We start from the raw sequence: 22,744 nt of genomic DNA, 5'->3' as shown, positions 1-22,744 counted from the left end.
CCATCATATACTCAGTCTGTTATACAGTGTAATAACACCATCATATACTCAGTCTGTTATACAGTGCAATAACACCATCATATACTCAGTGTGTTATACAGTGTAATAACACCATCATATACTCAGGCTGTTATACAGTGTAATAACACTATCATATACTCAGACTGTTATACAGTGTAATAACACTATCATATACATAGGCTGTCATACAGTGTAATAACACCATCGCATACTCAGTGTGTTATACAGTGTAATAACACAATCATATACCCAGAATGTTATACAGTGTAATAACACCATCATATACATAGGCTGTCATACAGCGTAATAACACCATCATATACTCAGTCTGTTATACAGTGTAATAACACCATCATATACTCAGTCTGTTATACAGTGCAATAACACCATCATATACTCAGTCTGTTATACAGTGTAATAACACCATCATATACTCAGTCTGTTCTACAGTGTAATAACACCATCATATATCCAGAATTATATACATTGTAACATTTTACTCTCTCCCGCCTTGATGTTTTTACGACTTCTTCTTTCGAACAATTAAACAGATTTTCATTAGATGTGATACATGTTTGTATAACTGTAGGTAGTTGAGATTTAGAACTGTACATGTGAAAGGGCTTATACTCTTGGAATAAGGGTTAAAGCTAAAATGTGATAATGTGAATTTGATTTCACTACTTCTCACCAATTCGATCAAACGATCATGTTGTTGTGATCATAAGAAGGGCTGTCCTGTAACCTTGCCCCGCCCCTCTGGAATAGCAAAACATAGATAGTAGGAATATCCCCATCCCTGTAACGATATACACACTAGTTAACTTAAAATTTTTCTCTTTTCTGTAGCATCATTTTTATGAGAATTTTTGTCATTTTTGCTTAAGTAGTTAATAATTGAGATGTGCCGACCTTTGTAGCTTTCCAAAAAGTATATAAGACAGTTCTGTTAAAAGTAATTAATCAAGAATGAATAAACAGGACGGTATGCATTAGAAAAGCGCCATTTCACTCTTTAAAGACAAGGTAGGAAGTGTGCTAGCTATTATTTACGACAGTTGTCGATAAAATGATTGTGCACTTTTTCAAGTGTGCATCTTTGCACCCAAAGTGAACACAGCCGTACAAAATCTAACAGAGTAACTAACCTTGATGATACTACAACAACAGATATGTCATTTTCTCTTATCTGTAAGGGAACTCAGTCTGTCCCTCCCCGAAACAGAGCACCAGGTGTGAAGGGCACCCTCCCCATATCAATCTTAAGTCACGAAAAATGTCAAATTGTACTCTTATATACTGAACGGTGCGTAGATGCCTCGCTATGATTAAGGACCTTTGATAAGGACCGTCATTACTGGGAATGCTTCTGTGTAATTTCACGTTCAGTCAAAGACAATATGGCTTTTGTTAGTTTTTTTGCTCCTGTCTGCAACGAACAATTTTCGTTTTTTCATGGCATTACGACACATTAATAAGCTTGATAAGGGGTTGGGGATGGGAGGGGGAGGGAAAGAGAGAGTAGGGGGGGGGAGGAAGGGGGGGTGGCTTGTTTTGATTGTGGAAATTACTTTTTTCTGCGCATCATATCAGTAAGATGATATGCTGTTTTCTTTGGAACTTCCTTAATCTGTCACCGTATAATATGGAATACCGCTTTTCATGACATTTGATTTTCAGTGAAATCGTTATTATATGATATCACAAATGCCAACAAATTTAAGATTGTAGAATTTTGATTATGTTGAATGAAGTGTCAGAAAAATAAACATTTTTGTGTGTATTTATATGTAATTCCACACAGCTAAATCAACAATATTTAGTAATGCTTTTTGACAAACTTCGTCGTATCGAATGAAATGATTTCTATTTTTAGTACAATTTCTTTATAATTTTGAGCTTTATTAAAAGATTTAGTGCAACCACGGCATGTGGAACAGAATAGTCTTGTTTCTGTATTCAGTGAAATCATTTCACATTTACTGAAATTTCTGGAACTCTTGTTATACTGATAAGAGATATATATCGTAAAACCTCTCTAGAGGGACCACCTTGGGTATTGATCTCAGTAGCGGGATGTTCTGAATAGCGAGTATTACAAAGCATACAAACTTCCTTAGTGACAACTTTGTCCAGATGTTTCAATGTTAATAATGTAGGAAGTCATTTTTACATATTTTAATGCCACCATCAGGATTCGAACCCTGGACCTTTGGCTTACTACAGTCTGACGCTCAACTGATCAAACTAAAGAGATTAATCAGTAGAGCGTAAGACTATGAAGCCAGATGTCCAGGGTTCGAATCCTAACGGTTACATGAGAGGAATAATGACTTTTGTTCCAATAACATTGAACAAACAACACGGCTATCCGAGTAGCCATTTTGACAGATCTGACACCAGGTAGATTTACACTGTGGATGAAATACCATGATATACCATATAAATTGTGATTGGTCAGTGGTCTGATCAGAGAGGTAGAATTCAGTGCAAATCTGGTCTTAATTGGGAAGTGGTCTTGTTCGTGAGGTGGTCCTTATGGTGATGCATACAAAACAAAGACACAAAAAGGATTTTTTCAAAGAATTCAATAAAGTGTTAGTATGGTGATCTTTAAGCGGAGATTTGTGACTGTGAGTCCAGCTGGTCGGTTTTGTCAGACTGTCAATATACACAGAATTCTAATCATTTATTACTTTTAGTAGATATAATCTCACACAAAAAAGATTGAACTTGAAACTTGAAAATAGTGTAGATATTCGGGCGTTTGTCTCTATTTCAACACCGGAACTACGTCACGAAATAATAATGATAACAATAATAATAAAAACAGAAAAATATACGCGCTGAGGAGAGGTACCAGAATCCGATGGTAGTCGTGATACTACCACTATTGAACACAACCACTGTTGTAACTTTACCTGGGTTACACAAGTTGGCGCGAGAGCAACTGTTGTAACCAATACCCATAATTTTAGTAATCATCACTATACTCTTCACGTCCTGTCGGGGAATCGAACCCCGGACGGCTAAATGAAAGGCGGGTGCGTTACAATCTCGCGACCAGACACTTACTGTGTGTGAAATTTTGTGTTTAATGGTATGTTGCTGTTCATCTCAGTGTTCTGTAGACAGTGATAACATTTCGTATAGGATTTTTTCTTTATATTGAAAATACATTCTAACGATTGATAAATACTACAGGTGCTAAATATTTAATAAAACTATATCTCACAGCATCTGTGTCCATCATGGTCTTTCAGTGGTAGGGCACAACTTAAAGGGCCCAGTGGGAACCTAGGAGAAATACTCAACAACGGGTTACAAATACGATTGCACCCTTTGCTGTTACCTGGTTACAAAAGTGTGTCTGTTTACATTACGCTTCAAGTTCATGAAAGTATAAACATTGTATATGACCGACATTGCCAATAAATTAGTTAACGTTGAACTCGTGAAAAAAAATCTAAATCTTTTATCTAACTGTGCCAATTAGAACTACCAGGTTTTGCTTCTGGAAAAAATTATCAAAGTTTAAGCCGTTTACAAAAAAAAAAACAGTCTATACGATTTATCACAGGAAAATGAGTGTATCGGCGAGACACTGAGAAGTATGATTGCCTACAATATCTGCCGCGACACACGGCATACGTCAAAGCAATGTTGACTGGCGTGATTGAAGAGAAATATGATTCATTACAATAGCTGCTAATGCACTACCTCAAGACAGTAACAGTCAAACATAGATATTACTGCTCTCGAGATTCCTCCCGGGCATGCGAATAAATACATCACGACAGATGATTGTACTTAACACGTGCATCGTTCACCCGTCAAATTCTGGACGTCATCTAGACTAATTGTGTATCAATGTAAAAATTGAGCATATAAAGGAGAAAGTATTTTCTTTAAATCAGACAGATTTTGATGCACAAGTGTTGAGTTTTTGCTTATTGTGACCCTGGAATTGTGGTATAATTGAGCAGATGTGTTTATTTGCTGGGTGAGTTACTAGTTAGTAAATTACTTTAATCAGTCCGTTAAAACCAAAATGTAACTATTTAATTATGTCGCTTTAACTTCTTAGACTAAGCCTTACGCCTCTGAAAATAATTTTACCAACATGACGACACTATGCATCCCACCATTTTATTCGCAAACAAAATGTGATGACTTTGAATATAACATTTGTAAAATATTCCTTTTCTAAACTGGTTTTCTAAACTTAAGCTATTTGTATCAGTATCTTTAATGAATGTACATTTTTATCAGTAGACATGCTTTTCAGTTCAAGTCATCAGAATTATGACAGTATCGATGTTGTGAAGAAATGGAAATTGATCGCTGTGACTCCTGTGGAATCTATTATAGAGGACATTCGAAAAAACACAATGAAACCACGGTCTAGGCTAAGTACCATAAAAAGCATATGTAATAACAGAGTTGTAGATATTTGGAACAGTCTACCGGAAGAAATGATAGCTGCAAAAAGTCTAACTCGTTAAAATAACGGCTAAACAAACTCAATTTTCACCTATATGTTATATTGTTACCCGATCTGACAGCTGATCATACAAGGCTACACTTCCAGTAGCCTTAAGGGTTTAGTTTGGAGTTTAAATGACATAACTGACATCATTGACATACAGGGTCTCCTCTGGAGGAGTTTCAATTCACGCTGACTTTTTGAAAATGTTTTAATCATAACTCCATATTGTCTTCAAAATGGTATATAGGCTGTGTCTTAGTTCATTTTGATGTTCCAATAATACCATATTAGAGTTTACAGAAGTCGCCAGAAGGGTGTCATAATTATATAGTACAGGGAATACTATTTACCCGGTTTACTTTTATAGATACACTCAGTTCTCTTGTCTCTGGCTATTTTTGTTCTTGTTGATTTCGTCCGTATTTTTTGTTACTTATTTTAGAGAAGTATGTCTGATTGAAATCATTCGATGATATTTTCGAGGTCTTGGTGATTACACGTGAATTACCCTAGAGTTTGTGACCTTCACATTCCCGATGTCTCTAACTGTGTCATTGATATTTTTGCTTCCTGAATACAAGATTCTCATGACAATATGACGAGGTCAACATTCCTACACGTCAGCACGCATGCTTGCGTTCATACATTTTGTCCTTAATCTGAAAACCCATTCATCAATGAACTCACGCTCATCTTCTGTGCATCTGACCTTGACATTGTATACGTGATCACTATCGAGGACAGGAGAATTCCGAAATTGGGAAACAATGATCAGGGTCCTGCAAGCGTTTGGGATGATTGGTGTTTTGTTGGGAAGGCGTATGTCAGATATGACACACTTCGCACGTGCATTATCATGCTGGCCCCAAGGGTATGTATCCAACCTGATAACTAGACACATGGAATGCACGACCGATAGTGAAAACGACAGATACAGGAATTGGACACTCGGCTGTCCATGGTGATTGTAGAAATTATCAAATCATTTATATCTCGGAGCGGACTATCAGTATAAAATGGCCGCACTCTTGTCCCCTAAAACCATGGTAGTTTATATACTCAAATGCCCATTGTACACGGTAGTTCCATAGGGTCAAACCATAATTCAATGATATTTGCATAAATTGTCTTATCGTGTTCAGTGTTTGACCGACGTTAGGACTGTCAGAAACATTTCCCGCAAAAGAGACGAGTTACATTTCCGTCTGTGACATTTTAGTATCATGTCTGCATACATTTGTATATTTGTACTTTTCTAAGGTCTCGATGTTGTATTATTTTCATAAGGGCCTGACATAAAATCGATATTTAAATCATCATGTGTTCATCATAAGTAAAATAAGTTGTACTAAGCCTGTTACTTACAATGCTAAAATAATTTGTAAAGCAGCATTTCTAACTGAAACGAGACTTGATCTTATCCACGCAGTCAAATACAAACGACCTTGTCGCTTCTAAGATGGGAAACTAAATCCGCTTATAAAACGGGTATACTCTGTAATCGATTTGAAACTAGTCAACTTAATCACGTGACGAAGTCATCGGTAACATTACATCCTATATGATTATGTTAATGACGTATTTAATCTGGTCGCATGGTCATTGTTGAATTGATCGTGGAAATTGGGGCCCTTGCTGTTCGAAATGTGTTGGTGACGTCGTCAAGTGTCGCCGGGGTTTGTAACATGAATCACAATTGTGTAGTAAGGTTAAGAATACGTCACAAGATGAATGCCATCTTATCAAGCACCTATCGGATCCAGATGAACAGTTTACGAGCTGTGTCTAGACATTGTTTGAAAAGAAGGATCACTTGTGTTTTCAGATTCTGTCGACTAAATCTTAAGTGTCGTAATGGATTACAAATTCTTATTTCATAAATTTTATTGGTGAAATTAAAGTAAAATACTTCTCTTGTCATTTGCTCGGGTTGGAAAACTATAGCGGTCAAATAACGTCTCGGTTTCATTGTAAGAGTGTGTGATTTACGTCACTAAAAACACGAACTTTTCTATTCTCGGTACTCCACGAGATTTGATGTATGTAAGTTTACGATAGCAAAATTAGCATTCCTCAACCAAATTGATCAATCAGGTAAACTATCATTATCCGCCGTAGACGACTTTATCACTGATTCGTTCCTTACAATATAATAGATATCGGTCCAGTCAAGCCTATGGCTGACTGTGAATTGGTCGTATACAAGCGTCAAGTGACGTTGAGCAAGATTTACGTGACATGGTGAGGTCAACTCTTGTCACATACATCAACAAACATAGTAGACCATGTTGTATTAGAAGAATATAACTTATCGCACTTATGCATTTGATGACACGTACTAACACGACTTTGCTTTGTGATCACGTTTGAAATTACCCATTTGTTTGTTCTGGCCGGAGATTTGTGCAGACAGATGAAATCGGGATACTGTAATTAAAAAAATAGAAATTCAATTATCGAAATTTTGAAATTTTGAAATTCAGAATTAATTATCGAAGAAATTCACAGTAAAACATACAAACTTAACAAATATAAAAAAAGTATGAGTCAGTTGAAGTTATAGAAACAAGAAATCCTAAATATCTAAATTGAGTTTCAACACATAATCATTTAAAATGTTGGTATATGAGAATGTATTTCAGAAGGATTTCTTGTTGGTTGTGTACAGCAAGCGAAACAGCAAAATTCCAACGATTTTTTTCAAGGGAGGTAACTCCTACGACACTACACAGTTTTTTGATATGGTTAAAAGGGATAGAATGACTATGAGCAGAACGCATTCGTACCGAAGTGAACATCATTGAATCCATTGACCAGGTGATATTCATTTTTTGTAACTAATCAGCACAGTTAAGTGTCATACAAAAGAAATGTTGTCTCGTGAGTTAAATTTAGAAGTTACGATCATGTCTTTCGTAACGAACCTAAGCCGACTATTACATGTATGAAATCATTAGCTGGTCTTTGTAACGTGGGGAGTCAGTAAGGGTTCATTTGATAGCGCCGAAACCATACATGTGCAAGTATTAGAATAGCTTGGTAAGAATCATAGACCTCCCGCAAACGTCTAAAATAACAAATCGTCATATTAATTTTGTAGTAATTGATGGGGGTGTTGTCTGAGGACGGTGTAATGCACGTGAATGGATACAAGTAATGAGGAAATCGACACCTGATTTGTTCATTTCTTATGAATGAGTCTTACCTGAATTATACTTTAGCATACAACTTACACTATATAGTCCTGTACTAGTTTGAACTATCCGAGTATGTTATACATTGTAAGTATCGTACTTGAAATGTATTTGAATAACAAACTAATTTCAATATTATCAATAATTATACTGTTGCTAAGCTTATTATTAATAATAAAATATTAATATCAGTAACATACTGATAACCACCTATAAAAGATATCAATATATGATTTCAAAGCCATTTAATTTATTATTACAATTTTGGGGGCTATTTTTCATGTCACGATTTTAATTGATAATAAATTAAAACATATTTTTTTTATAATAAGTAATGTCCTTCATCTGAAAAAGACATTCATACTTTGGCCCGATCGTTTCAGAATAGTTCTGTTTTGAAGAACTTTTCGGTTTTCAGGACATCAAGTACGAATGGCTTTAGGTGCATTCCGGTCGTCGTTAGTCCATAAAATTTGCTTTCCTACCCAGTCTTCTTCAAATTGTAATTCCCTTGATAATCCAGAAAAGTCATTTCCTACTCCAACGCAGTGATTTTGGTTGGAGTCATTGATTTTTACACACTTGTCTTTAGTACAGAAAAGAAACCTTCTGTAGGAGATAACTCTCTCTGAGACCTCATGGATTGTATTATAAAGATCATGTTAGATTCGATAAGAATTTATTGCCTATTTTTAGTCTATAATGACGTTATGTACTGATATGGGGCGATAAACAGATTTGTTTACAAACGTGCATGACATCTGTGCTAACCTTTAGTGAAATTAACACAGAGCAGGTTGCAGAAGTTAATGCCCTCTCGACCTGTATTTAGTAAAATTACGATAACTTGTATACGTATGTTCAATTTTAGGGGACTTAGTATCATGGAAGCTGACAGAAAGAGGTTTGGAGGAGTTTAAGTGATGAAAACCGGAAACGATCACGTCCATTGGGTGGAGTAATGGCCGCCAGGGGGTCTGCATCATAATCACTAAAACGCTTGTTTGGAAAATATGTAGGAAAAAGGTAAGTGAGATGGGGATTTGGAACAAGTCTTTCAGCTGACAAGTTGATCTTCTGTTTACTCTAGATCAATTCAACGATTTCAGAGCGCTACCTGGTGGCCACTTTTTAAACATAGGATATCTACTTAAACCCATTAGTAATTAAATCTACATCCATTTCGATATACAAGTCTTCTGAAGGCTTATGTAATCGACATGCAGTTTGACGAATGACATATTGCCAATCTGCCGGGTTTTTCTCCAAAATATTTACAAAATACTGAAAAGCTCTTCACATCCCATGAATTTTGACTGACAATATCTTCAGACTTGGTCGTAAACTGCTAACTGAGGTAGCAAAATTATCCCGGTCCTTGAGTTTAAATCAATTGATTTGTGTATGATTTTTAAATTATGTAAATGCTACATAAGAAAAGCTGCTTGTTGTTGATGGTTCTTGTATAAATATTTCGTGACTTAAGTCGGAACATTATGAGCATAATTTTACTTCCGTTTTAATTTCACCCTCTCGCCCTATCATATTTGAGATAGCATCATGAGATAAAACAATATAGCCTATTTCTATGACAAAATGCCATAATGCATTTTATTTATTCTGATATTCAAATATGTTCTTATCGGAACTGAAAACCAAATGATTTAAGATAATGTTGATTATTTTTAATCAGTTTATGAGTAACATGTCCTCAAAGCCTCAGAATTAATTCTTTTGGGAGGAACAAAAATAAACCTTTCATTTCTTTCCAGCGTGCCTATACCTAATTTATTTTGGAATAAAACAAATATGGTCCTTCAGAACAAGTCGTAATTGTGAATTAACGATTTCTTTGTATCGTTTGGATTTTATTTCTAATATCTCGGAACATGGTTAGCAAATTTCCAACAAGAATTTCAGCAAAACGACAACCTCTGCCACTGCATTTGTCCGACACTGTGTGGCAGTTTATTTAAATAGCTACTGTAATAAACACGGAATGTTGATAAAGTGCATGCAAAGTACACTAGACATATAACATCGTACCAAGATGGAATTTTAACTGGAAAACACTTTTCCGCCTCTGTGTTTCCGAACAAACGCTAGTAAGTCACCGACAACACGAATTGGACATATTTGGGACTGCGTTTTTGCAGCTGGTATCCCAAGGTCAACATCAGATTTCGATTAAGTTTTAATATACTTTTGTATCCGATCAGATATCAGCTTGTAATCGACACCGCACACAGATTACAGGTCTTCACGCGTGCACATTCCATTCAAATATATAATATACAGAAACGTGTTTATTTAATTGATTTTCCGGTCATAACAAACATAATTATGATTTATTCAAGTGCTCTTGATGGATAGACCGATTACAAGTATTTACAACCCGTATTTATGTAATACACGTATCTACAATATGTCACGTGTTTGATAATTTACATGTTACCTTGTTTTTTTTTTCAAATAACTTTCTATCAAACTTCTTCTTTACAGTCAGTCTCGTCAATCAAATTTCTCTAAATACCGTGCCAGATTTCTTAAAATTCAAACCGGGAAAATCCACCAGAAATGGATTTGTGGAGTAAAAGAAAAATTGATAAATTTCTTTTCCTGCAAGTTCCTGTTATCTGTATACAGACCTAGTACTGGTGATGTTTGGATAACCTATACCGAATGACCGTATCCAGCAACAGAGGAAACATAAATGAAAAATAGGTTTTGTTTGCAAATCTTAAACTTCACGTCACGATATATTTGCTTATGACATGCATTCAATATACTTGGACTCGACAGAATAAATACTTGTGTAAGTCTCGTGTTCGCGTGTATGACGAACTGTGTACTATCTTCAGCTGTAGAACTTTCTGAAGGAGATCTTAAGCCTATATAAGCACTCTCATTTGGGACTTTTTCACACGTAATGTTGAAAAGTAAGGATCGCTTATAACATCATTAACGTACCAAAGAAGCGTTTGTTACGGTTTTGAGCTGATAGTCAATATTTGCAATGTTATAAGCGGCCTATACTTTTTTTTATACTTCCGCTTTATTGACAGGTAATGCCTGAATACAAGTGCGTCTCAATCTGATGTCTCTAATCATACAGACTTTTTTATTGGAGTGTTTTGAGGTCTCCTTATCGTGGATGGTGACTATATCGGTAGAGCAAAATGTGGAAGGCACACTGCATGCTATCAAAATCAGTACATTTGAAAATCAAATAGTCGAACGACCCAAAAACATTTCTAATAGCGCAGGGCATTACGGGATCATCTCAGATTCCTGAGAAATACTAGTCACCTTAGTAAGGACCAAACCACACACTCTGGCTAAGTATATAAGAATATGGTATTTCATGTGGTGCATCACTCTCTAAAATCGAGCAATCTTGCCTTATTTTACGAGCACCTTATAATTGGCACCGTTAAAATGTTGGACATTTGTACATAGAAAGACTTTTTGATATGTCAAGAAAAGGCAGAATGGAGCATTGAAAATATAGGCGGATGTGAATATTTGAAGTCACTGAAGTTGATGGGTTTGATATGTCGCGACAGACATATAATTGTTTGTTTGTTGGCTGGTTGGTTGGTTGGTTGGTTTTTGGTTTGTTTTTAAACAGACGTCTTATCTCAGCATCTCTTGATACATTATGTAAACAATATGATCAAAATCTATACCGGAATGTTAAACGCTGTCGAACACATGCATGGAACCCGATACACTGAATACTATCTATAGTGCAACAAAAACGTTCTTGATGATAGGATGTCCACACTTCCGGGTTGACGATAATTTTATACACACACATTGGTGATTGTCAGTTTCACTTCGATATTACGAATCTCGGCCATAAATTCGGAACGTTTATTAGTTGCGACGTGATGACTGTAGTTTTCGTCGCCACCGTTTCGTATCACAGCAGATGTTGGTCGAGCTGAATGTCCACACGCGCGGTCATAATTGATGCCTTAGAATGAGAACTGACGGTGCAAGTGCGAGCCAGGCTGCCCACAGGTCAGTTCTAGCGACCTTTCTGTCTCGTCACGCCGGCTACTTTGCAATTTGATTCCACGCTCGCGCCTTGTAACTAGTATTCGTTTCGAGCTGGTGGGCGGATAAAATCACGGACGTCGTCTGTTGTAGAAAACTTGTCAATGGTCCATTTAAGATCTATTAATGAGCATTCATAGTTATAATTATATAATTTTCGGTCGCTGCACACGGCCATCTGTATAAACTATATTTAACGCAGTAATTGTTGATTTTAATGCAGTCAAACATATCATGTGCATTTCAGTCATGTCGTACAAGTATATTACACAAAGGTAAAGCTGTCCATATATACTTGAAACAAATTCCAGGAAATCATCTACTCGAAGACGTTATATTTTATAGAAATTGTCTTTTTCACGTCATGAAAACAATAGGTGTTAATAATTAAAATGATATGATATTTTCTCGTACAAGTTGCATTGAAATGCACAATCGGTATGTAATGCTTAACTTGCATGAGACTGAAATGAATACTGGTAGAAAGAAAAACCCCTTGTAATTCCGGATTTATTTCTTGGTGTGTTTTAGGTCTAAAATTGGAAACTGTTTATAAACATTTCCTTAATCTAAAACTGCTACTAGGTGTATTTAGTGCCTGTTTCATTATAAATAGATGACAATAAACAGTTTTAACTGATTTCATCAGTTTGTTTATGTCGATAAAATCTTTTCCTCAGAGAGTGATGAATTTTGATATCGTCAGTTTCACGAATAGAAATTTCAAGTGTTCGGATCTTTGCTGTCGGTTGTTACAAAACAACTGGCATGTTATCGATGTTCAGTGAAAAAAGGTTTATGTGTTGTTATACACTTCTTTGATAAAACTTTAATGTACATGAGCAGCTTAAGGATAAACAAATCTGCCAAACTCGTCTTAAGGCACATCTAGCCGATGACCATCTACCGATACATCATCATGGCCGGCTTTAAGCTGGTCATCTCATCATGACGAAAACACCACTGTATTATCATATCTTTGTAACGTTTAACACGAAAATATCAAGTATGAATCATACGAAATTCATTTTACAATAGTGTTGATAAAAACATCCTATGTTTTTTTTTTCTGTCTCGCGGAAATGGAATTGCATGCTTGTACTGGGTAGTTGGAAAAGTGATACATCATTTCTGAACATCTTAACCACAGTTGTTTGACATCTGCGAGGCCGCCCGTTATCGCAGTCACTTTAGTAAATCTGGCTTTTTTATGTGAAATTCAAGGAAATGGTTTTCCTCGTCAACTGGAGGAACATTCACTCGGCTGAATCAGACGAGCAATGTAGAAGAAATCAATCATCTATGCGCTGCCGACCGTGGATTTCCAAGTCTCTCCGGGAAAACCGGATAACAGATTAGAATTGAGCTTCACAAATGTGCACTTGTTGTCTTGTTATTACACTCTACCTCATTCACCTCTTTCGGTCCTCTGAGCGTTTTATTTGGTTTGTTTATATACTGTATATATGTTAAAGCATCCCCGTGACTCAGATGATTAGATCGTCAAACACGTGTTTTATTCATCACTGTTTTCATTTCAAAGTTTATTTTCTTGATGGGCCAATTTCTACAGTCCTCCCATTTGGTAGATCTACTTGTATTATTCAAGCAATAATGTTCACACTTACTTCCAATATGAAGTTATACATAAATAAACTAATTTCAATGCAGATTTGTAAACAATACATCTAAGGCGGAATAGTGATGAGAAAATTATAAACGTAACCGTTTGTACTGTTTTATATTCCATTTTTTGACAGTAATGATAATACTGGTCATTCGCGAAGCTAGATTTTTTACCATTAGATACAAACTGTGAATGTTTTTGAAGGTAGAAGTCAAAATTTCCATATGCCAAAATGTCATTCTACTAACTAGATCTAAATCTGTTTAACAACAGGCTTATCCATCAAACCACAGTTATCTTTTTCACGCTCAATTACGCACGATTTATGTATGATAGATAGGGCGCCATGCAGCAAACAACAACAGAAGTCACAAACAGCCTCTTCAACATTCATGATCAGCTGACCACTACATATCCCTTTGACCGATAAAATGACCAAATGACCGCGCATTCCCTCGAGCGTCAAATAACAAACTCCCTGCATGCGATCTGTCTACTGAGTGTCGACTATTGCAGCACGCGAAATCAACATCAATAATTGTCCATTTAACGTAATTTATAGTTGACAAAATACTTGTGGATCGTAGAGTTGAAGATGAATAGTGTTACAGTACACGGCAGCTTAAGACAAAAGGGCGAAGACAATGTGTATCTTGATTACAAAGCGAATTGTTTTCTGAAATAAAGAGGAAAAAATATACATTGCATCCTTGCAGTGTTACACTGACACTTCAATTTCCTTCCCGAAGAAAAAAGAAGCCTTTTTTTGTTTCTGAATGTGACAGTGGGTTTACGATAGTTTGATTTCATTAAACTTTTACTGCTGGAGTAGTCAGATTATGTAATGTTGCTTGCAAATTTGAATTGTTCGTTGTGTTAAATTCTCTTGTTTGTGGAATTGGGTCACTTAGCGAGTGAGATATGGAAACTAAACGTAACCAGATCTGTATGATCAGTATTCACTATCATGCACATGATTTGCTTTAAGTTGTAGATGTATTTATTAGCATTCGGTGCGCAATGCATATACATGTACACCACCGTATCTCTTAAATTCTAATTGACTCTAAAATTGATACACAGGAAAAACCCCATAAAATTCCGGGATAAACCAGATATATAATAGGAATCTAAACTACATGACGTCACTGATAATTGCATATGCATATATTTTTTGCAAGATTTCTTATCATAATTGTTTTTAAGGGAGATAACTCATTTTGTTCTGTGACCGTTATTACATTTGCAAATTTGTTAGTTTAAACAAATTTATTGAGATAGACAAGGGATAAGGCACAAGTTATTGCAACTTATCAATGCACATTTTTTTAATCTACAACAAAAAATATAATTGAAATCGTAAATAAATATGGAACTTGAAGTAATTTTAAGAATTACAAATTAACAGTTTTGGTAAAGATGACATTTTCACTCAAGTTCATTTCTATATTGGTTATACTAATGAATCATCATTTTACTTTCCCCGGAAGCAGAACCTTGCTATGACACCATTTTGACATATTCTGATGTTGTCTGGTATATATATGAATTATATTGTCAACAAAAACTTCAAAATCTGTTTAAAACAATGACGCACATATCTATATATTTGTTTTCTGAAGTCATGCTATGCTGTGATGGAGTACTATCCCTGTCAAGCATTTAAGTGACGTGTGTCATTGACTCTGTTTTAATAATTTGACAGATGCGATGAATAGTGACATTTCAGAGAGATCGACACGATATCATTGTAGGATCTCCTCATCGCAATCTCCTAACAACCGCTGTACAATTTCCATTTCCGCAAAACCCCATAACATCCCTTACTTTGCATAAACCAAACGCTTTCTATACCCCGCAGTTCAATTGTATGGTGTCTTCGTCATTCAAACGCTTTCAACGAAGCTGATGGCAGTGTCCTTCTGTATAATTTTTCATTTTAGAACTCAACCACATCATATTTAATTCAGAACATTATCCGAATTTGAAGCTAATAAATCTGTTGATATTTTTGTGACCGCGCCGAATGTCAACATAATTTTAAAGTATTCTTTTGTTACAAGTTTGAGAATTGCGATAATTATTGTAGTAAAACACGAGTCTTTTCTCTATCACACAAACTCTTTGTTATGTATGAAATGTTGATAAGATCTAGATTGAAGAGGATGTCACTCGCTAGTAGGACTTTGCTTTATTGCTGTAAATTGACGATAAATGATTTTGTTAATGTGAAATGTCGATATTTAAAGAGATTGCCCCATGATGATAATAAAACACGATGAATGTCAAGTTCGGCAAAATATTGAATTCGTTCATAACACACACGGAATAGGATTTAACATAAAAATAAATAAATAAAAAAAAATCACACGTGCCCGCATGTGGGTGTCATGATACATCGATAATGACTTCATATTTCAGTAATAGGTCACTTTTCTATTATGCATAGGTCGTATTTGCTTAAAACACTATTGTGTTGCAACTTCGTGGCCCTGCTCGTACATTACTGCGTCATTAAAGCACGTGCTTTCAGGGGCTCTAATATCAGAATTTCATTATTAATGAATTCCATTATTTCGAAGGGAAATATCTATCTTTTTAATCAAGTTTTATTTCACGAAAGCAATAAGCCAATACAGAAAAGTACATTTGGTTCATTAAAAAGACATAATGGATATCCCTATTTATAAGACATATTTGTGTACATAAGCGTGTTTTGGAAGGCGATTATAGAAGGTGTGAGGATTCGATAATGAGCCACTGTATATTAAGACACCTTTCAGAATTTTAAACGTTTCCAAGGGTCATTTACCTCTAGACATCCAAGTTATACCTATATCTCTCTAACAAAATAAGTAAACATTGAGTTAAGGAAAGCCGATACCGATAGTTTAAGATAAGAACGTAGTCAATTAAATAGGATACGAAACTTTCTTCTATCAGAGTCATATCTCATAAAGCATACATGTACATATTATATACCTTAATCATAATCTACATATTTTCTTATCGACCAAAAGATATTTCTATTACAAAAAGATTAATCGTGTATTAAATTCTTGTTTCGTTTGCAGAAGACGATATTTATCAACACTGATATCAATACCTTATTTCCAGAGAGGCAATGAACGCCAAAAAAAGAGCCCAATCCCTATTGCGTCACGCCTACACACATATACGTGTACATGTGTACTTTCTTGAGAGAATGAACAGCATTTCTAGTCGTTAGTAAGACATCAGACAATCTTGTCTAACCATTAGAATGATTATGAATGTCCTGTTTTAGCATTCAAGAAACGATGAACGTCACAGATGGCATCCCTGTCTTCTCTCTGTAAAACGATACAAAGGAAACTCTTGTAAATAGGGCATCCGCTAGAAAGTGATATCCTAGTCTGAGCGTTCATGAGACAATAAATGACATATCTTAATGTTTGGAAGACAAAAGATATCCCTGTGTACCCATTAGATAAACTATAAATATCCTGTGTAACAAATACAACAAAAACAATGGCGGTACATGTAAAAAGGAAAATACCTGACAAGCTCCGGACATCAGAGATCGGATGATGTTATTTACGTTTGTTTTAAGTTAGTAGTGTTCATTAGAGAAAAAGAAACAGGAAGTAGGAAACACTAAATCATCAGCTGATGTTCAGGTATCGACCTATATCTGTTTACAATCGCTTCACGGCAAGCTATAAGCATGAATCAATCATTTCACGCGATTCTTTCTTTCTTCTTTGTTTTCGTTTTTTGTTTTTGTTTAGATTTCATTTTGTTACAAAGATAAAATAAAATATCAAATAGCGTTTGCAACTGCTAATAACGAAAGGAGAAGAACAAGGTTGAACTTAATACTGATAAAAAATGTCCTGGAGATGTAAACGATATACATGCTAAGAAAACCTTATACTGACTATTGGTAGAATAGTACTTTTCCTCTGTTCTACGTCAGAGAACTCTGATAGAACATATTTAAGAAAATATCTGGAGTCTCAGTTCTTGGTAACATGAAAATATTTGGAGTCTCAGTTGCTGGTAACATGAAAATATCAGGAGGCTCAATTGCTGGTAACATGAAAATATCTAGAGGCCCATGTGCTGGTAACATGAAAATATCTGGAGGCTCAGTTGCTGGTAACATGAAAATATCCTGAGGCTCAGTTGCTGGTAACATGAAAATATCTGGAGGCCCATGTGCTGGTAACATGAAAATATCCTGAGGCTCAGCTGCTGGTAACATGAAAATATCTGGAGGCTCAGTTCCTAGTAACATGAAAATATCTAGAGGCCCAGTTGCTGTGATAATTCAAACTGAAATGAGACCATTACTTGATTCCTGTTCATTCGTCTCTTTATTTTGTATTGATATTAAAATGGCCTTATGAGAAGTATACAAAACTTGAAGCAGACTGTACAATGTTGCCGTTTCTTTTTTAATTGACTTTGCAAATTTGTGTTTTATAAATTCTAAGAATTTTAGAACCTTGCGTCAAGATAACAGTTTAAAAAGTGAGATTTTGAGACTAAAACAAAATTCATGCTTTTTAATTACTATTTATTAATTACTAATTGAAAACAACTGGCCATCATATATTGTACAATATACCTTATCATTGTATCATTGCTTGGTAAAATGGCCCTCTGGACTTGAATGCATTTCCTGTAGAACTTTCTTTCCTCATCACTACTGTGCTATTAAAAAAATCTAGTTTTTGATAAATTTTACCTTGTCAATATCTGAGAAGAAAGCAAATGTCACTTAAAAATGTAACGTTTTTGAGAACATGTCATTACTTGATCGGGTTGGTAATTGGATTGATTGATGGGTGTCGTCGATGAAGCACAAGACGCTGAACCCTTCCAGAACGCGTGGTCATATTCTTCTTGTTCTTTCTTTGAGTTTAGCAAAGTTAGTCCTCATTTCTTTGAAATAAAATCGTGTTGACAAGCCCTTATTTTCTTACGGTTATTATGTTCCTTTTTTAAAGAAAAGAAAATCTGTCACTTTACATTCGTCATCAAAAATTTAATGAACACATGAACTCTAATGAAAAAAACATACAAACAAGATAGCAACGAGACGAACCTAAGTATGCATGCACTCAATAATCGAAAAGTAAATTTAATACTCTCAGCCGAATGTTCATGACTATTTGCGGAAGTGAACACGTAAGACTTGACATTGGTGATTCCTATTGTCTAGAACATTATAATGTCGTTTTCAAAGTAAAATTTAATTCAGTGATGAAGTCCTTAACATTTACATTACATACTGTGGGGATTGATTTTATGTGTGGGGAAACGTATCTTTTCTTAATTTCATTATAATGATAAAATTCTTCTCAAACATACTAATTAAATTCAACTGTATTATCAGTTTTTGTTCCAAGGTTAACTTCAATACAGGGACAGACTTATTACGTTAACGTTGAACAATTATAAAACGCAAGAAATGTTAGTATATCTACTTGCTAAATCATGTTTCAAATATTTTGAATGAAAACCTATCCAAACAAATTTACGCTAGATTGCAATACTATATGCTCAAATAATTAACTTAATGCTAATAACCTTAAAAGCATTTTCATTCAACAAATTCAAAATTAAAACACAAAAACCGAATTCCACTTCTGGCTGAACTTGAACAGATAAAAAATCACGGTAGGGGTGAATAGAAAGCCTATATAACTGTTTCCAACCTCTGTCATTTCAATTGTTTGGAATTGATTGACCCCATTTAAAGCAAATCTGTTTTCAGCTTCAAGAAATGAAATGGATAAAACGTCCATGGTCCATGGAACATTTTTGTCTCGCGGAGAGTTTTCCGTTTCTGATCTAGTGGTTGGATTTCCGTTTTGATATTCGCGGAAGGATATTTGTCGCCCTAGACCAACTGCAATTACACATGAGCAGGAAGTGTCCCTGTTAGCTTCGGCCATTTTTCTTCTTTTTCTTCTAATTAGACAGACTTTATATGGCATAATTATCACTGTGTGATCCATTACTTACGGTATTTGATCAAACACTAGAATTGTTTAACACGCGATGAGGTTTCCTTTCGTCCTCCAAATAGAACTAGGCTGATGTTGCTTTTACCACAAAAAGCCGTAAAGTGGTCTAACATAGCGTGCTAGCGAATCCTATATCATAAGAGTATGTACAGTATTCTGAGCATCATAAATTGTGTAAATGTGACAAAGAGATGTCACTAATATTTGCATTAACTGACCTTAATTTCTTCTTTTTCCTCCCAGTTTTTTAAATGTATGAGGCTGGCATGTCACGTGATTTTGTTATATTTCAAACATGTATAAATGCCGCCACCTTTTCATGACATAGGTTATTTGGTTTCATCTTTTGATAATGCAACGGTTTGAATTTACTTCAACAGCTATTGATATTGGTACATTTACAAAACAAATACGTGTCGTGTATGACGTCAAAGAGTTCAAATTGCGCCATGTAACCTCCAGTTAAGTGACCTTTATGAGTCGTAATTGATGACATACTTGAACACATTTTCCGAACAATCGAAGCGACTTGGTGATAGACATTTTATACGTGTTTGGATCGTTTGATAAATTAATGAAACAAATTTATTTTCAATTCTGATACAAATTCGAGAAATTAAGAGGAAGTGTTATTCACCCAATTGATAATTGATTCGTTAGTTTAATTATCGATAATGGGTGCTTTGCGTATTTTCACATTCTCGTACCAAATATCTCCCAAGATCCAAGACGTTTAGAATTCTACTTAAAGTACAGTCAACCTTTTTCAAAGTGTCATCGTGTGATGTTTTCCATGCAACATTTGTATTTCAGTGTGAACTCTACAATTCTATCGATGTCCCGTGGAACTCTTCAAATTAAATTAACACACAGCACACAAAACTTTAAAGTCAGCATTCATTGGTACGATAAACACGTGTTTACCATCAGCTTTTACGCCGAACAATGAACTCTTATATACGGAGGTAGATAAAGGTCAAATCCAATGTATTCATTGCATACATTGCAAATACACCAGGGCAACATACACAAGTAACATGTCAAAGTCGGTATTTTTTTTTATTTCAATACATGCCATAAATTCACAAGGGAGGGTGTAACAATGGACAAAAGCTGCCATGATATTCTTGGTCATGTGAGTGTTTGTTTTGTCCACCATATTCAAACGTTCGATAAGACTGGAATAAAAATGGAAGAAATAGTATTTGCTGTATACGAATAACAAAACGGAATTTCAATAACTATTTTCTTTATTGAAATAGATTTGACATTTTATCAATTAGACGATTCATGATAGAATCAGACAACACTTTCATTTAAATACTCATTTGAATAATTGTGTCTCTTCTGGTAGCCAGCGCGTGACCACGTGCGTCTGATACAATCAGGATCACTATATTGTAGTGATTTATAAGAAAGTAGCACAGAATAAGGACAGCAGTTAATAGAATCACGTACAAACGATCGTCTGATCAACCTTAGTTATCGTTTCTATCTTTCCTGTTGTAATCTCGTTTAGACGAGATCTCGCCTGCCAGCCTCGTGTACCTTTCTCGGGCTAACACGCGCCTCCTCGTCTATACACTAGCGAGAAAATTAATTTCTGAACTCTAGTGATGGCGCCTCCGGTGATAATTAAAACATGCATCTCAATAACAATTTCTGTAGTTATTGCACATACAATAAACGATGAAATTACCAAACCATGTTTGAATGAAGTTTACTGACTTGTTTCAGTTTGAATTATGAGAAACTGAATTTTGCCGAATCAGTCATTAGAGGGTTCTCTATATTTGGATTTTCGAGTCGGAGACGTGTTTCTGTAAACGAATTAATGCAAACGCAGTCAAATGTCAGTAAACCTGTGAGAATAATACCTATAGCTGCTTTTCAGATCTCATGATGATGTTTAATTGAATACATTTTTGTCACTTGTGGCGCTATAGGGGTGGAAGTGAAAACTTGCAACAACAGCCGATAAGAGGCAAAAATTTAACAAGATAAAGACGTATTCCAACACAGGACCTTTAGTTCAAGGCTAAGGAACCAGACTAAATGAGCATTGATTTATTACAGACGAAATAGATTTATCAGCCTCCAACCTACTGTCACGACAGTTTGGCCCGGATTATATATACTGTTTCCTGGAAATACATAATGGTCTCATGGTCCAAATACGTGATCGTTAACGTGCTGATTACAGGGCGGGACATATCCGGAATTTATGGAGACTTAATCCGAGGGCAATGTGCTTGGAATTTCGTCAGGGTCACTCGGAAATATTGTCATTGTATGATTAATCAGTATGTGTTTCACCATCAATAATAAATCACGTTTATATTAGAACGAAAGAATACGTCAGATTTATTTAAAGGAAAGGCAGTTTCTTGTATTTTAATCTTAATATCGTATCGCTTTGAGAGGATATAGCTATTCAACATTTGACGTGTAAAATAGGTATGCCAATATCCACGGTATCATATAGTGTATTTTTTAATCGGCCCATACATTCCTCTGCTATATACAGGGACATGTGATACGTGCGTTGACAGACGGAAAGAACAATGAAGACAGAAAAGAAAGATTTGATACTGAGGAAAGTTAAATAGATTTTCTTTGTCTCTTGCACCATGAAACGAGGTAGAGCACATTTCTTTCTTTCCCTGAAACTGCGCGTGTTACCACTACTCTTAATAAATAACTAAACCAGTGATTCATTTTTGAATTTACAACTTTATTCAATAACTTACTTTTTTCAGATTTTTGAAATGATTATGTCATTGACATTAGGAAGTCGTAAATATTTTACTGAAAACATGTCAAATCTCTTTGGACTTTAAATATTGCTTTTAGCTTGTGTCAAGATTTAACAAACGATAAAAAGTTAAGGGCCTATATTAGTTTTCGTTCGCCATTCAGATTAGTTTAAGAATCTGGACTTAGTATCGCGGTGTCTCTATGTAGCTGGTCTATAAATGATATCATGTGAATAACGCTAGAAAACAGCTTGGGCTCGCATATTGTATCCATCTCGATCACTCTCAAATAGACCAAATTTATTGATACAACAAAAGTTGTTCATGAAAGAAAGAAAGAAAGAAAGAAAGAAAGAAAGAAATTATTGCGGAACTGCGATAATGAAATAAAAAAATAAAGATAAGACTTTTTAAAAGGTTTTTACATGAATATCAGAATTATTTATCTTTGGAATTCGGAAATTTATCCATTACATGCTTAAATAAAATTTATCTTGAATACTGCTATGTTTTTATATAATTTTATATCGTGGCTTTTAGTTTGTAACATTCCTGTCAGCGTGTCAAGCTGATAGTTA

General features: G+C 35.1%; 1 protein-coding gene across 1 annotated transcript in view; it reads left to right on the top strand.

The window, feature by feature from the left end:
• Positions 1–8,645: 8,645 nt before the first annotated feature.
• LOC132562946 (kinesin-like protein KIF26B) overlaps positions 8,646–22,744 on the top strand; it is a 264,719-nt gene continuing 250,620 nt past the window's right edge. The window contains exon 1 of the mRNA XM_060227723.1: positions 8,646–8,730. The gene's annotated coding sequence lies outside the window, so the exon portion shown is untranslated. The remainder of the gene's footprint in view (positions 8,731–22,744) is intronic.

This window comes from Ylistrum balloti, unplaced genomic scaffold (assembly GCF_031769215.1).
Source record: "Ylistrum balloti isolate Yb309-2 unplaced genomic scaffold, AGI_CSIRO_Ybal_v1 Utg371552, whole genome shotgun sequence".
Lineage (NCBI taxonomy): Eukaryota > Metazoa > Mollusca > Bivalvia > Pectinida > Pectinidae > Ylistrum > Ylistrum balloti.
The sequence above is the reverse complement of the archived record's forward strand: the minus strand, read 5'-3'. Positions and strand labels throughout refer to the sequence as shown.